Below are 15685 nucleotides of genomic sequence, written 5' to 3'. Positions count from 1 at the left end.
TGACAAGACCCAGCTTCCCAGACTTCTCCTAGCCCGATCCACAGTCCCTGCAAAGAATGGACCCGTGGAGGCACCGAGAGACGTGGGAGCGGACATCTTGAAAGACCCCCGAGACGCTGACTGCGCAGCACTCGAGGCACCCTCGACTCTGTGCTTTGGGGTTTGAGAAGCCTCACAATCGAGCAACATTTGCACCAAAGATCAGCCCTCCAGCATCTCCACGATCTGCGTGGGGCCCTTTTGCTTTGTGCCACTCGACTCGCCATCCCGGCCGCTTGTCACGTGGTCAGAGGCCATCTTGGCGACGAAACCTACAATTTACACTGTGGGTCTAGTTGCTCCAGACCTGCCCTCGCTCCTGTAGAAAGGAGTACCCGCTCTGACCTTGCTGGTCCGAGTAATAAGCCTTTTTCACTTTCCCCGTGGCTTGCATTAGCCAAGGCTTGTTTGCTTCAATCGAGTTGCCAACACCGCCATCAGCTAGAGCCTTCGAGGGACAGCTCGTGATCGACTCCTAGACGTCCTTGACCTCTTCGTGTCCACGTGGCTGCAGAGAGAAGCAACCCCTCATCACCTGTTTGCACCCGACTTTGCCTGGTTCCAATCTGGTTCCACGGTGGTCACTGGCCAGTGACTTTGAACACTGTCCCCTCTGCTTTCAGGTCTTCACCACTTCAGATCCACCCTTGGATCCACCGGACACTTCTCCTTCACATCGCCTGCAGCGTCTTCAGCTTCAAGCGCCAAGAACCTGCGTGTCAAAACCCGACGCCACTTCGACCCTGTGCACCCACTTCCTGTGGGTGAGGTAACTTTGCTCCGCCGGTGTTCCCACACTGGTGCACACCTCTAGGGTCTGTGTGTTAAGTTTTGTTCCTCTAGGTTCAGCGGAAGTGTCCTTAAACTTTAACTTTATGACTTTTACGCACCATTGGTTAACATTGGTGCATGCGTGCGCTTTCCGCACATCTCCCGAATCCCGAGGGCCATTTCCGACTTCAGCATTGCTTGTCCTGACTGCTCCCAGCGATTCCCTAGGCCCTAGGCCTAACCACTGCTCGAGTGGCATCTCTTATACCACTTGTTTAGTATATGGTTTGAGTGGCCACCCGCCCTCATCCATAATTGTGCAACTTGTATGTTTAAACAGTGCTTTTGATTTAACGCTTGTGCCCCTTTATTCATAAAGAATACTGGGGATTGTTTTTAGTAATAAACACATATATTTTTATAATATATACTTGTGTGGTGTCCTTTCATTTGGTATTACAGGATTGTATGTGGTAAAACAGCTCGCTTAACACGACCTCTTAAGTTAAGCCTTTAGGCTGCTTAGTCCATGCTACACCTAGGATAGCTTGTCTAATAAGGTTGACTTACAACCAGACACCATAAGGGATTGTTTGGTCAGGTAGTAGGTGGTTCCAGAATTGGAAACATCCCCTACCAGGCCAACTTCTCACAAACTGCAACTAAGTAGACGTCGAGGGCTGTGTGAGAAGTTGGCCTGGTAGGGGATGTTTCCAATTCTGGAACCACCTACTACCGGACCAAACAATCCCTTATGGTGTCTGGTTGTAAGTCAACCTTATTAGACAAGCTATCCTAGGGGTAGCATGGACTAAGCAGCCTAAAGGCTTAACTTAAGAGGTCGTGTTAAGCGAGCTGTTTTACCACATACAATCCTGTAATACCAAATGAAAGGACACCACACAAGTATATATTATAAAAATATATGTGTTTATTACTAAAAACAATCCCCAGTATTCTTTATGAACAAAGGGGCACAAGCGTTAAATCAAAAGCACTGTTTAAACATACAAGTTGCACAATTATGGATGAGGGCGGGTGGCCACTCAAACCATATACTAAACAAGTGGTATAAGAGAGGCCACTTGAACAGTGGTTAGGCCTATGGCCTAGGGAATCGCTGGGAGCAGTCAGGACAAGCAATGCTGAAGTCGGGAATGGCCCTCGGGATTCGGGAGATGTGCGGAAAGCGCACGCATGCACCAATGTTAACCAATGGTGCGTAAAAGTCAAAGAGTTAAAGTTTAAGGACACTTCCGCTGAACCTAGAGGAACAAAACTTAACACACAGACCCTAGAGGTGTGCACCAGTGTGGGAACACCGGCGGAGCAAAGTTACCTCACCCACAGGAAGTGGGTGCACAGGGTCGAAGTGGCGTCGGGTTTTGACACGCAGGCTCTTGGTGCTTGGAGCTGAAAGGGCTGCAGGCGGGTTAAAGATGAAGTGTCCGGTGGAGTCCAAGGGTGGACTCAAGTTGTAGAGTACCTGAAAGCAGATGGGACAGAGTCTGGGTCACTCAGCAGTGACCAGGGTGGAACCAGGACGGAACCAGGCAATGTCGGGCGCAATCAGGTGGTCGTCGAGGAGCTTCTCTCCGCTGTCACGTGGGCTCTGGGGCATCTGCGACGTCCAGGAGCAGGTCACGATCTGTCCCACGCAGGCTCTCACCGTCGGTGCAGTCGGTTTCAAGTTTGGAGCAAACAAGCCTTGGTAAGAGCAATCCACGCGGGATCGGAAGATTGCTTCTCACTCGGACCAGGAAGGTCAGAGTCGGGGCTCCTTTTCAGGGGAGCTGGTGTGGATCTGGAGCAACCAGAATCACAAGTCTTCTTAGGTAGTTCGTTGGCACAGGGACCACAAGCCAGCTGGCAAGTGACCGGGCCAACGCGTTAAACCAGATCGTGCCAAAGGGCCCCACGCAGCACTCGTCGAGTGTGGAGGGCTGAACTTCGGCTCAGGAGTAGCTCAGGGTGGGGGCTTCTCAAACCCCGGTGCACAGCTTCGAGGGTCACTCGTGGGCTGCACGGTCAGCGTCTCGTGGTCAATTCAAGATGGCGTGCCCCACGCTTCCGGTCGCCTCCACGGGTCTCAGCTTTGCAGGGACTGTGGATCGGGCTGTTAGAAGCTGGGCAGGCTTGATCTCGTCGATCTCAGTCGCTCGAGTTCCGGCGGGAACTGCAACTAAGTAGACGTCGAGGGCTGGATGGTGCCTGCTGCTGCAGGGTGGTCACTCCTTGACCACAAGGGAGATTCTTCGGGCTTCCACGTTGAAATGGAGGGCGAAGGGTCCAGAATATCATTTCAAATGTTTCTTCCAGGAAATCTGATGTGCATTGGCACTGCTCCCACTCTTATTCGAATCTGGTGGGCGTGATTACCTGCTAGGTCCCCTCCTATGGGTGGGACCCAGGAAGTGGGTGGATACACCCCCTTCCTTTGATCCAGGCCGCCCTGGCACGAGGGCTGGAGTGCCCCAGAACCGGTTTGGCCGGATTATGCAAGGGGCAGCCTTGTGCGCCCCAAGCAGTGTCTGGTTTCTTTCAAACCTCCCTGCTACAATACACTATCTCCTGTCTGGAGGGCGGTGACACCCTCCTGTGACAGGAAACCCTTTGTCCAGGACCCCCTTGACTGAGTTTCGGTCAGCTCCAGGGGTCCAGACATTTGTCTGTGGCAGAGGCATCCATTTTGTGGATCTTAAGGCCTTTGGAGAAATCAACCGCATTAAAGTGAAGTAACATGTCTTACCCCTCTAGAGGGGTGGAATGCCATCCCCGTCGCCAGAACTGGCGAGGGGATGGTATTCCAAAGCGTATGACACCTTACACGACATGTTTTGATAAAGCCAAACCAAAGTTGCTAAATAACCGCGAGGATTATAAGGCACTTAATAGTATATGGTATGGCATTATCCTGAAACAGCGTAGGGATTTGTTCCCGACGGCTGCAGACAGGCTCAGCTCATGCTAGAGCTCCATCTCACATAAAACCATGCACCCAGCCTCCAGGATTGGTGAGGCCTGACTATAGGAGTGGCTCACAGGTTTACATGTGTCCAGATATAGGTTTAGACATAGGTATACTATATCTAAGCAAGGGGTGTGTACACCACCTTACCCCAGCTGAGTGATCAGCCAGTTGTGTCAATTTAAGAACCAGCCAGGGGTGGCAAAAGATATGCTGCAGCCCCTGGTAGGCCTTAGTGGCTCCTGTGCCCTGTGCACCTATAGTGCATTCTACAGGGGCTGACAAGGAGTCCATTTTCCAATTGTGGTATGTACCTAGGGTACATGGAATCCATTTTACAGAGAGAGCAGATGGCCTGGGGCCCTGATTAGCAGGGAACCAGGTCAACTAAGTCGAAAAACCAGCTAAACACAGGCAAAAAATCTGGGGTAACCATAGTCAGGTAGCCACCTTCCTACATAACCCCCCCCCCAAACGAAAGGAGATAAGGCTATCCTTGGCCAGGTAAGCCTATATTGCCTGAGTGGCCATATAAGGAAGTACCTGCACTAGCATGGGTACCCCCTGTCTCATGGTCCACTAAGCAGTCCCTCACCCTTTGGGTATTAGAGGGTCTCCACCATAGGGAATCACTACCTTGGGTGTGTTTATGCAAAGTTAAAGGCTGGTTTGGATATGGAGTATTGAAGTGAGGCTCTACTAAGTTAGGGCTTGGCTTCCTCCAATTATCTTCCACCATGTGTGCCTTTCTTTCTTTAACTGAGTTGCACTGTGCTCTCAGGGTCAACCTCTGGCTACCTAAAGCTGGAGGCTGGGTCCCTCTGTTTGGCTTGCTGGAGGGACAGTTCAGGTTTGGGCCCTTTGGGTCCCAGGTTTGGCTGTGCCCAACAGAATCCATCTGTGGGAGGTCCCTAACTGTTTTTAAGGGGGCTCCCTCAGGAGTTTTTAAAGTTTTCACCTTACTAGGGCTACTAGTTTTGGTGCACCTAATCTTTTGATGGGGGTGCTTTATTTGACAGGGGGCCCTCTGGGTCTCACTGTCCTTCTTGTCCTCTGCAGCCCTGGGCTGAGTAAGGCAAGGTAGAGAGGGGCAGGTTACCTGCTCCAGACTGGGTCCCACCTGAGAAGGGTCCACTGACATCAGAGGTTCTGTCAGGCTAGGCCCAACCACCTCTGGGGCAGTCCCTTCATCAGGGGTAAGATCAGTTCCCTGAGGAGGCTGATCCTGTCCTAAAGTCTGGTGAGGGGGAGATTTCTCTTCCTCCTCCATGCTCTCAGTTTGTGTGGAGTTATCCATCATTTCAGGTTTCACAACACACATATCAGTTTGAGTTTGGGCTGTGGCCATCACAGCCCCACCAACCTTTTCAGGAGGAGACTCAGTTTGGGTTTCTGCTGTTATCATAAAAGCTTTGCTATTCTGTTCAGGAAGAGCTTTTGCTAAAGATGGGGCAGAGAGTTTCTCAGCCCTACCAACCTTTTCAGGAAGGACATCTTGAATTGGGGCTGTAGCCATTACAGCCCCACTAACCTTTCCATTAGAATTCACCATTCTAGAATGGGTTTCCTGTTCAACCTCAGCCCAGGCTGAGATCTCTAAATCATTACCAAGTAGGCAGTCTACAGGCAAGTTTGGTGACACTGCCACTCTCTTTGGGCCAATGACACCTCCCCAGCTGAGACTTACTACTGCCATGGGATGATTTGTTTGGATTCCATCAATGTTTGTAACCTGGTATGTGGCACCCGGTAAAAGTTGCTTAGAGGGGACTATGCCATCAGCCACCATGGTGATGCTAGCCCCTGTGTCTCTAAAAGCTTCAACTTTCAAACCATTGATGATGGGTTCTTGTCTATACTTGCTCAAAGTATTTGGGCAAGCAGAGAAGTTGGCAAACCCCATGCCAGTCTCATAAACAAGATCATTGGGCGATGGGGACCTGGATAGGCCAGGGTCCACCTGAGCTCCAACAGTAAACCCACCCAGATTCCTGGGTGTGCTTCCACTTCCTGGGGGATTACTGCTGACAGTAACAGGAGGTGTTGAAGCTGGCTTTGGAGGTATATTTTCTTTATTGTTATTCTTGGGACAACAGTTGTCGGTTTTGTAATGCCCAACCTGTTTACAGGGATAACAATAAGGCTTTTTCTCAGTTGAAGAAGTGTCTTGGGACCCACCCCCATTCTTGGAGTTTTGGGGCCCTGGGGAGGTCTTTTCTTTATTTTTATCCCCACCCTTATCTTGAGGCTTGGTAGACTCCTTCTTCTGGTTACTGTCCTGATTCTTAGGCCTAATCCTGGTTCTGACCCACTTGTCTGCCTTCTTTCCCAATTCTTGGGGAGAGGTCAGATCAGAGTCCACCAGGTGTTGGTGTAAGAGCTGGTTCTGACAATTACTTAGGATCTGCTCCCTCATAATCAAATTATACAATCCTGTAAAGTCATGTACTTTGCTGCCATGTAGCCAACCCTCCAGAGCCTTAGTAGCACAATCTACAAAATCAGTCCAGTCCTGAGACTGTGTCTTCTGGGTATCTCTGAACTTCAACCTGTACTGTTCAGTGGTTAAGCCAAACCCATCTATCAGAACACTCTTCAGGACTTTGTAATTGTTTGCATCCTCATGTCTAACAGTGAGGAGCTTATCTCTCCCTTTCTCTGAAAAGGAGTACCATAAGATTGCTGCCCACTGTTCCTCAGGAACCTGCTGTACCATGCAGGCTCTCTCAAGAGCAGTCATCCATTTGTGGATGTCATCCCCTTCTTTGAAGGGGGGCACAATCTTTGTCAGGTTTCTACTATCATAGGACCTGGGTTTCTCTTTTGGAATATTGCTGCCACCAGTGGCATCTAAGCCACACAATTTCTGCTCTCTTGCCAAGGCAAGTTTAGCTTGAGCTAAGGTAAGCTTAGCTTGACTCAGGGCTACCTCCTCTCTCTCTATCTGGAGTCTGACAGCCCTCATTCTAGCCCTATGCTCAGCTTTCTGAGAAGCACTCATGCCTCTCTCTGATTCTCTGGAGGCACTAGAAAGATGAGAGTCCCCTGAGGGAGATCTCACTCTTCTGTTGCCTGGGAGAATCACATGTTGGGTTCTGGGGAGGTGCTGGCCCTCTCCATTCCCCAGTAGGTCCAAGTTGGCCTGGCTAAGCCTACCAACTGGAACCTGGCTACCCTGATCCTGTACTTCTAAGTCCTCAACATCTGAGTCCTCATCCAAGTCATCATCATCCTCCTCTTCAGGGGGATCAACTACAGGGGGGTTCTCTTCATTTCCTGTGTCTAGGGAAGCTGCTTTTGCTTTCTCTAAGTCATCCTGTTCTAGGATTTCCACCAGGATTAGGCAGGTGGGGCTTCTGCCCCTTTTTAACCCTCTTGCTTTGCACAAGGCAATCAAGTCTCTGCGGGTTAGTTTGTCATATCCAAAAGTTGCCTGGGTAGGGTCAACTGTCACAGGAGCAGACCCTGAGGCTTTTCCTGTGTCAGACATGGTTACTAGTGAGGTGTAAGTGGTGCACTTACCTACACTAAGTGTTTTCCTACTGTACCTTGCTAGTTAGTTGTAGTCAGGGTGTGCTAATCCCTTCAACCTACAACTACTAAGTTCAGTAGAACTTAATATGCTAAGCTTTTGATTTATATGTACCTAGAGGTACTTGATGTGATCTTTCAATTTGATATAAAGATTGCAATGGTAAAACAACAGCAAGCTCAAATCCGCACCGCTGCTCACCAATGTGAGAAGTTGGCCTGGTAGGGGATGTTTCCAATTCTGGAACCACCTACTACCTGACCAAACAATCCCTTATGGTGTCTGGTTGTAAGTCAACCTTATTAGACAAGCTATCCTAGGGGTAGCATGGACTAAGCAGCCTAAAGGCTTAACTTAAGAGGTCGTGTTAAGCGAGCTGTTTTACCACATACAATCCTGTAATACCAAATGAAAGGACACCACACAAGTATATATTATAAAAATATATGTGTTTATTACTAAAAACAATCCCCAGTATTCTTTATGAACAAAGGGGCACAAGCGTTAAATCAAAAGCACTGTTTAAACATACAAGTTGCACAATTATGGATGAGGGCGGGTGGCCACTCAAACCATATACTAAACAAGTGGTATAAGAGAGGCCACTCGAACAGTGGTTAGGCCTAGGGCCTAGGGAATCGCTGGGAGCAGTCAGGACAAGCAATGCTACACAGGCAGTTCTCCTGTATGATGTGGACATTGAGTTGCCCACTGCAGTAAGCCCCACTAACCTGGGCAAATACAGACAGACTCCCTTAATTAATGAGAAACTGGCTCAAGCTTACAGGGACACATGTGCCAGTGTCACAATGGTGACACCTGACTTTGTGGACCCTGGACAGATTGTACTAGGTGAGAGCTACCTAGTAACCAATGCAAGCAACTCCACTACTTCCCATAGTGTGGCAGTTGTGAACTTCTCCTGGGGAGGGGTTGATGGCCTAAAGAAGGTTGTGGTGAGTGCAGACCTACCAGTAGACTGTCTGTTAGGCAATGACCTTGAAAGCTCAGCATGGTCAGAAGTGGAGTACAGGACTCATGCAGAAATGCTAGGGATTTCAGAGCATGTCCTTGCCATGACAAGGGCTCAGGCTAAGAAGTGCCTTCATGAACCAGTGGTGGATCTTGGAACAATAGACCAACCACAACCCAAGAGAAGGAGCAAGAGAGGAAAGGCTGAGCCTTCCACCTTGCCCCAGGTTGAGGATCAAGTTTCAGAGGAAACTGATTTTGCAGTCCAGGAGGAGACTGTCTCTGAGGAACTTGAACCTGACCAGGTTGAGTTTCTGGGGACAGGGGGACCCTCCAGGGCAGACCTGAGGCAGGCTCAATTAGATTGCCCTTCCCTTGAACCCCTCAGACAGCAGGCTGCTGCTGAGGCTGCTGGGGATGCCCAAGGTACCCATACTGTGTATTGGGATGATGGACTCCTTTACTCAGAGGCTAGAGCCCCCAAGCCTGGCATGACCAGGAGGTTGGTGATACCTCTGCAGTTTAGGGGGTTCCTCCTTACCTTGGCCCATGATATTCCCCTTGCAGGACACTTAGGCCAGAACAAGACGTGGGACAGGCTTGTTTCAATGTGAGAAGTTGGCCTGGTAGGGGATGTTTCCAATTCTGGAACCACCTACTACCTGACCAAACAATCCCTTATGGTGTCTGGTTGTAAGTCAACCTTATTAGACAAGCTATCCTAGGGGTAGCATGGACTAAGCAGCCTAAAGGCTTAACTTAAGAGGTCGTGTTAAGCGAGCTGTTTTACCACATACAATCCTGTAATACCAAATGAAAGGACACCACACAAGTATATATTATAAAAATATATGTGTTTATTACTAAAAACAATCCCCAGTATTCTTTATGAATAAAGGGGCACAAGCGTTAAATCAAAAAGCACTGTTTAAACATACAAGTTGCACAATTATGGATGAGGGCGGGTGGCCACTCAAACCATATACTAAACAAGTGGTATAAGAGATGCCACTCGAGCAGTGGTTAGGCCTAGGGCCTAGGGAATCGCTGGGAGCAGTCAGGACAAGCAATGCTGAAGTCGGGAATGGCCCTCGGGATTCGGGAGATGTGCGGAAAGCGCACGCATGCACCAATGTTAACCAATGGTGCGTAAAAGTCAAAGAGTTAAAGTTTAAGGACACTTCCGCTGAACCTAGAGGAACAAAACTTAACACACAGACCCTAGAGGTGTGCACCAGTGTGGGAACACCGGCGGAGCAAAGTTACCTCACCCACAGGAAGTGGGTGCACAGGGTCGAAGTGGCGTCGGGTTTTGACACGCAGGCTCTTGGTGCTTGGAGCTGAAAGGGCTGCAGGCGGGTTAAAGATGAAGTGTCCGGTGGAGTCCAAGGGTGGACTCAAGTTGTAGAGTACCTGAAAGCAGAGGGGACAGAGTCTGGGTCACTCAGCAGTGACCAGGGTGGAACCAGGACGGAACCAGGCAATGTCGGGCGCAATCAGGTGGTCGTCGAGGAGCTTCTCTCCGCTGTCACGTGGGCTCTGGGGCATCTGCGACGTCCAGGAGCAGGTCACGATCTGTTCCACGCAGGCTCTCACCGTCGGTGCAGTCGGCTTCAAGTTTGGAGCAAACAAGCCTTGGTAAGAGCAATCCACGCAGGATCAAAAGATTGCTTCTCACTCGGACCAGGAAGGTCAGAGTCGGGGCTCCTTTTCAGGGGAGCTGGTGTGGATCTGAAGCAACCAGAATCACAAGTCTTTTTAGGTAGTTCGTCGGCACAGGGACCACAAGCCAGCTGGCAAGTGACCGGGCCAATGCGTTGAGCCAAATCGTGCCAAAGGGCCCCACGCAGCACTCGTCGAGTGTGGAGGGCTGAACTTCGGCTCAGGAGTAGCTCAGGATGGGGGCTTCTCAAACCCCGGTGTACAGCTTCGAGGGTCACTCGTGGGCTGCACGGTCAGCGTCTCGTGGTCACTTCAAGATGGCGTGCCCCACGCTTCCGGTCGCCTCCACGGGTCTCAGCTTTGCAGGGACTGTGGATCGGGCTGTTAGAAGCTGGGCAGGCTTGATCTCGTCGATCTCAGTTGCTCGAGTTCCGGCGGGAACTGCAACTAAGTAGACGTCGAGGGCTGGATGGTGCCTGCTGCTGCAGGGTGGTCACTCCTTGACCACAAGGGAGATTCTTCGGGCTTCCACGTTGAGATGGAGGGCGAAGGGTCCAGAATATCGTTTCAAATGTTTCTTCCAGGAAATCTGATGTGCCTTGGCACTGCTCCCACTCTTATTCGAATCTGGTGGGCGTGATTACCTGCTAGGTCCCCTCCTATGGGTGGGACCCAGGAAGTGGGTGGATACACCCCCTTCCTTTGATCCAGGCCGCCCTGGCACGAGGGCTGGAGTGCCCCAGAACCGGTTTGGCCGGATTATGCAAGGGGCAGCCTTGTGCGCCCCAGGCAGTGTCTGGTTTCTTTCAAACCTCCCTGCTACAATACACTATCTCCTGTCTGGAGGGCGGTGACACCCTCCTGTGACAGGAAACCCTTTGTCCAGGACCCCCTTGACTGAGTTTCGGTCAGCTCCAGGGGTCCAGACATTTGTCTGTGGCAGAGGCATCCATTTTGTGGATCTTAAGGCCTTTGGAGAAATCAACCGCATTAAAGTGAAGTAACATGTCTTACCCCTCTAGAGGGGTGGAATGCCATCCCCGTCGCCAGAACTGGCGAGGGGATGGTATTCCAAAGCGTATGACACCTTACACGACATGTTTTGATAAAGCCAAACCAAAGTTGCTAAATAACCGCGAGGATTATAAGGCACTTAATAGTATATGGTATGGCATTATCCTGAAACAGCTTAGGGATTTGTTCCCGACGGCTGCAGACAGGCTCAGCTCATGCTAGAGCTCCATCTCACATAAAACCATGCACCCAGCCTCCAGGATTGGTGAGGCCTGACTATAGGAGTGGCTCACAGGTTTACATGTGTCCAGATATAGGTTTTAGACATAGGTATACTATATCTAAGCAAGGGGTGTGTACACCACCTTACCCCAGCTGAGTGATCAGCCAGTTGTGTCAATTTAAGAACCAGCCAGGGGTGGCAAAAGATATGCTGCAGCCCCTGGTAGGCCTTAGTGGCTCCTGTGCCCTGTGCACCTATAGTGCATTCTACAGGGGCTGACAAGGAGTCCATTTCCAATTGGTATGTGCCTATAGCACATGTGTCATTAATTTAGTGAGAGAACAGCAGGCTGGGGGTCTGATCAGCAGGCCCACAGCCTCAGTAGTCGAAAACCAGTGAAGCAAAAAGCAAAAATTTGGGGTGACCATAGGATAGCAGACCCTACTCTCCTACACAACCCCCCCCCCCAAACGCAGGGACATTAAACTAACCTTGACCAGATAAGTCTTCATGTTCTAAGTGGAAGTACCTGGAGAGACCATCTGCATTACCATGGTCAGTCCCTGGGCGGTACTCCACTGTAAAGTCCATCCCCTGTAGGGAAATGGACCACCTGAGCAGTTTGGGATTTTCACCCTTCATCTGATTAAGCCATAAGAGGGGCTTATGGTCTGTCTGCACCAGGAAGTGAGTTCCAAACAAGTAGGACCTCAACTTCTTTAATGCCCAAACCACAGCAAAGGCCTCCCTCTCAATGGCTGACCAACGTTTTTCTCTTTGGGTTAGCCTCCTGCTAATGAAAGCAATTGGCTGGTGTAGGAGAGTAGGGTCTGCTATCCTATGGTCACCCCAAATTTTTGCTTTTTGCTTCACTGGTTTTCGACTACTGAGGCTGTGGGCCTGCTGATCAGACCCCCAGCCTGCTGTTCTCTCACTAAATTAATGACACATGTGCTATAGGCACATACCAATTGGAAATGGACTCCTTGTCAGCCCCTGTAGAATGCACTATAGGTGCACAGGGCACAGTAGCCACTAAGGCCTACCAGGGGCTGCAGCATATCTTTTGCCACCCCTGGCTGGTTCTTAAATTGACACAACTGGCTGATCACTCAGCTGGGGTAAGGTGGTGTACACACCCCTTGCTTAGATATAGTATACCTATGTCTAAACCTATATCTGGACACATGTAAACCTGTGAGCCACTCCTATAGACAGGCCTCACCAATCCTGGAGGCTGGGTGCATGGTTTTTATGTGAGATGGAGCTCTAGCATGAGCTGAGCCTGTCTGCAGCCGTCGGGAACAAATCCCTAAGCTGTTTCAGGATAATGCCATACCATATACTATTAAGTGCCTTATAATCCTCGCGGTTATTTAGCAACTCTGGTTTGGCTTTATCAAAACATGTCGTGTAAGGTGTCATACGCTTTGGAATACCATCCCCTCGCCAGTTCTGGCGACGGGGATGGCATTCCACCCCTCTAGAGGGGTAAGACATGTTACTTCACTTTAATGCGGTTGATTTCTCCAAAGACCTTAAGATCCACAAAATGGATACCTCTGCCACAGACAAATGTCTGGACCCCTGGAGCTGACCGAAACCCAGTCAAGGGGGTCCTGGACAAAGGGTTTCCTGTCACAGGAGGGTGTCACCGCCCTCCAGACAGGAGATAGTGTATTGTAGCAGGGAGGTTTGAAAGAAACCAGACACTGCCTGGGGCGCACAAGGCTGCCCCTTGCATAATCCGGCCAAACCGGTTCTGGGGCACTCCAGCCCTCGTGCCAGGGTGGCCTGGATCAAAGGAAGGGGGTGTATCCACCCACTTCCTGGGTCCCACCCATAGGAGGGGACCTAGCAGGTAATCACGCCCACCAGATTCGAATAAGAGTGGGAGCAGTGCCAATGCACATCAGATTTCCTGGAAGAAACATTTGAAACGATATTCTGGACCCTTCGCCCTCCATCTCAACGTGGAAGCCCGAAGAATCTCCCTTGTGGTCAAGGAGTGACCACCCTGCAGCAGCAGGCACCATCCAGCCCTCGACGTCTACTTAGTTGCAGTTCCCGCCGGAACTCGAGCGACTGAGATCGACGAGATCAAGCCTGCCCAGCTTCTAACAGCCCGATCCACAGTCCCTGCAAAGCTGAGACCCGTGGAGGCGACCGGAAGCGTGGGGCACGCCATCTTGAAGTGACCACGAGACGCTGACCGTGCAGCCCACGAGTGACCCTCGAAGCTGTACACCGGGGTTTGAGAAGCCCCCACCCTGAGCTACTCCTGAGCCGAAGTTCAGCCCTCCACACTCGACGAGTGCTGCGTGGGGCCCTTTGGCACGATTTGGCTCAACGCGTTGGCCCGGTCACTTGCCAGCTGGCTTGTGGTCCCTGTGCCGACGAACTACAAAAGAAGACTCGTGATTCTGGTTGCTCCAGATCCACACCAGCTCCCCTGAAAGGGAGCCCCGACTCTGACCTTCCTGGTCCGAGTGAGACGCCATCTTCCAATCCCGCGTGGATTGCTCTTACCAAGGCTTGTTTGCTCCAAACCGGAAGCCGACTGCACCGACGGTGAGAGCCTGCGTGGGACAGATCGTGACCTGCTCCTGGACGTCGCAGATGCCCCAGAGCCCACGTGACAGCGAAGAGAAGCGCCTCGACGACCACCTGATTGCGCCCGACATTGCCTGGTTCCGTCCTGGTTCCACCCTGGTCACTGCTGAGTGACCCAGACTCTGTCCCCTCTGCTTTCAGGTACTCTACACCTTGAGTCCACCCTTGGACTCCACCGGACACTTCGTCTTCACCCTGCCTGCAGCCCTTTCAGTTTCAAGCACCAAGAGCCTGCGTGTCAAAACCCGACGCCACTTCGACCCTGTGCACCCACTTCCTGTGGGTGAGGTAACTTTGCTCCGCCGGTGTTCCCACACTGGTGCACACCTCTAGGGTCTGTGTGTTAAGTTTTGTTCCTCTAGGTTCAGCGGAAGTGTCCTTAAACTTTAACTATTTGACTTTTACGCACCATTGGTTAACATTGGTGCATGCGTGCGCTTTCCGCACATCTCCCGAATCCCGAGGGCCATTCCCGACTTCAGCATTGCTTGTCCTGACTGCTCCCAGCGATTCCCTAGGCCCTAGGCCTAACCACTGTTCGAGTGGCCTCTCTTATACCACTTGTTTAGTATATGGTTTGAGTGGCCCCCTGCCCTCATCCATAATTGTGCAACTTTGTATGTTTAAACAGCGCTTTTGATTTAACGCTTGTGCCCCTTTATTCATAAAGAATACTGGGGATTGTTTTTAGTAATAAACACATATATTTTTATAATATATACTTGTGTGGTGTCCTTTCATTTGGTATTACAGGATTGTATGTGGTAAAACAGCTCGCTTAACACGACCTCTTAAGTTAAGCCTTTAGGCTGCTTAGTCCATGCTACCCCTAGGATAGCTTGTCTAATAAGGTTGACTTACAACCAGACACCATAAGGGGATTGTTTGGTCAGGTAGTAGGTGGTTCCAGAATTGGAAACATCCCCTACCAGGCCAACTTCTCACATTGGTGAGCAGCGGTGCGGATTTGAGCTTGCTGTTGTTTTACCATTGCAATCTTTATATCAAATTGAAAGATCACATCAAGTACCTCTAGGTACATATAAAATCAAAAGCTTAGCATATTAAGTTCTACTGAACTTAGTAGTTGTAGGTTGAAGGGAGTAGCACACCCCTGACTACAACTCACTAGCAAGGTCCAGTAGGAAAACACTTAGTGTAGGTAAGTGCACCACTTACACCTCACTAGTAACCATGTCTGACACAGGAAAGGCCTCAGGGTCTAGTCCTGTGACAGTTGACCCTACCCAGGCAACTTTTGGATATGACAAACTAACCCGCAGAGACTTGATTGCCTTGTGCAAAGCAAGAGGGTTAAAAAGGGGCAGAAGCCCCACCTGCCTAATCCTGGTAGAAATCCTAGAACAGGATGACTTAGAGAAGGCAAAAGCAGCTTCCCTAGATACAGGAACTGGAGGGAACCCCCCTGTAGTTGATCCCCCTGAAGAGGAGGATGATGATGACTTGGATGAGGACTCAGATGTTGAGGACTTAGAAGTACAGGATCAGGGTAGCCAGGTTCCAGTTGGTAGGCTTAGCCAGGCCAACTTGGACCTACTGGGGAATGGAGAGGGCCAGCACCTCCCCAGAACCCAACATGTGATTCTCCCAGGCAACAGAAGAGTGAGATCTCCCTCAGGGGACTCTCATCTTTCTAGTGCCTCCAGAGAATCAGAGAGAGGCATGAGTGCTTCTCAGAAAGCTGAGCATAGGGCTAGAATGAGGGCTGTCAGACTCCAGATAGAGAGAGAGGAGGTAGCCCTGAGTCAAGCTAAGCTTACCTTAGCTCAAGCTAAACTTGCCTTGGCAAGAGAGCAGAAATTGTGTGGCTTAGATGTCACTGGTGGCAGCAATTTTCCAAGAGAAAAAGACAGGGCCTATGACAATAGAA

Source organism: Lissotriton helveticus (genome assembly GCF_964261635.1).
Source record: "Lissotriton helveticus chromosome 1_1 unlocalized genomic scaffold, aLisHel1.1 SUPER_1_unloc_4, whole genome shotgun sequence".
In the NCBI taxonomy this organism is placed as follows: domain Eukaryota; kingdom Metazoa; phylum Chordata; class Amphibia; order Caudata; family Salamandridae; genus Lissotriton; species Lissotriton helveticus.
Note: the sequence above shows the minus strand (reverse complement) of the source record.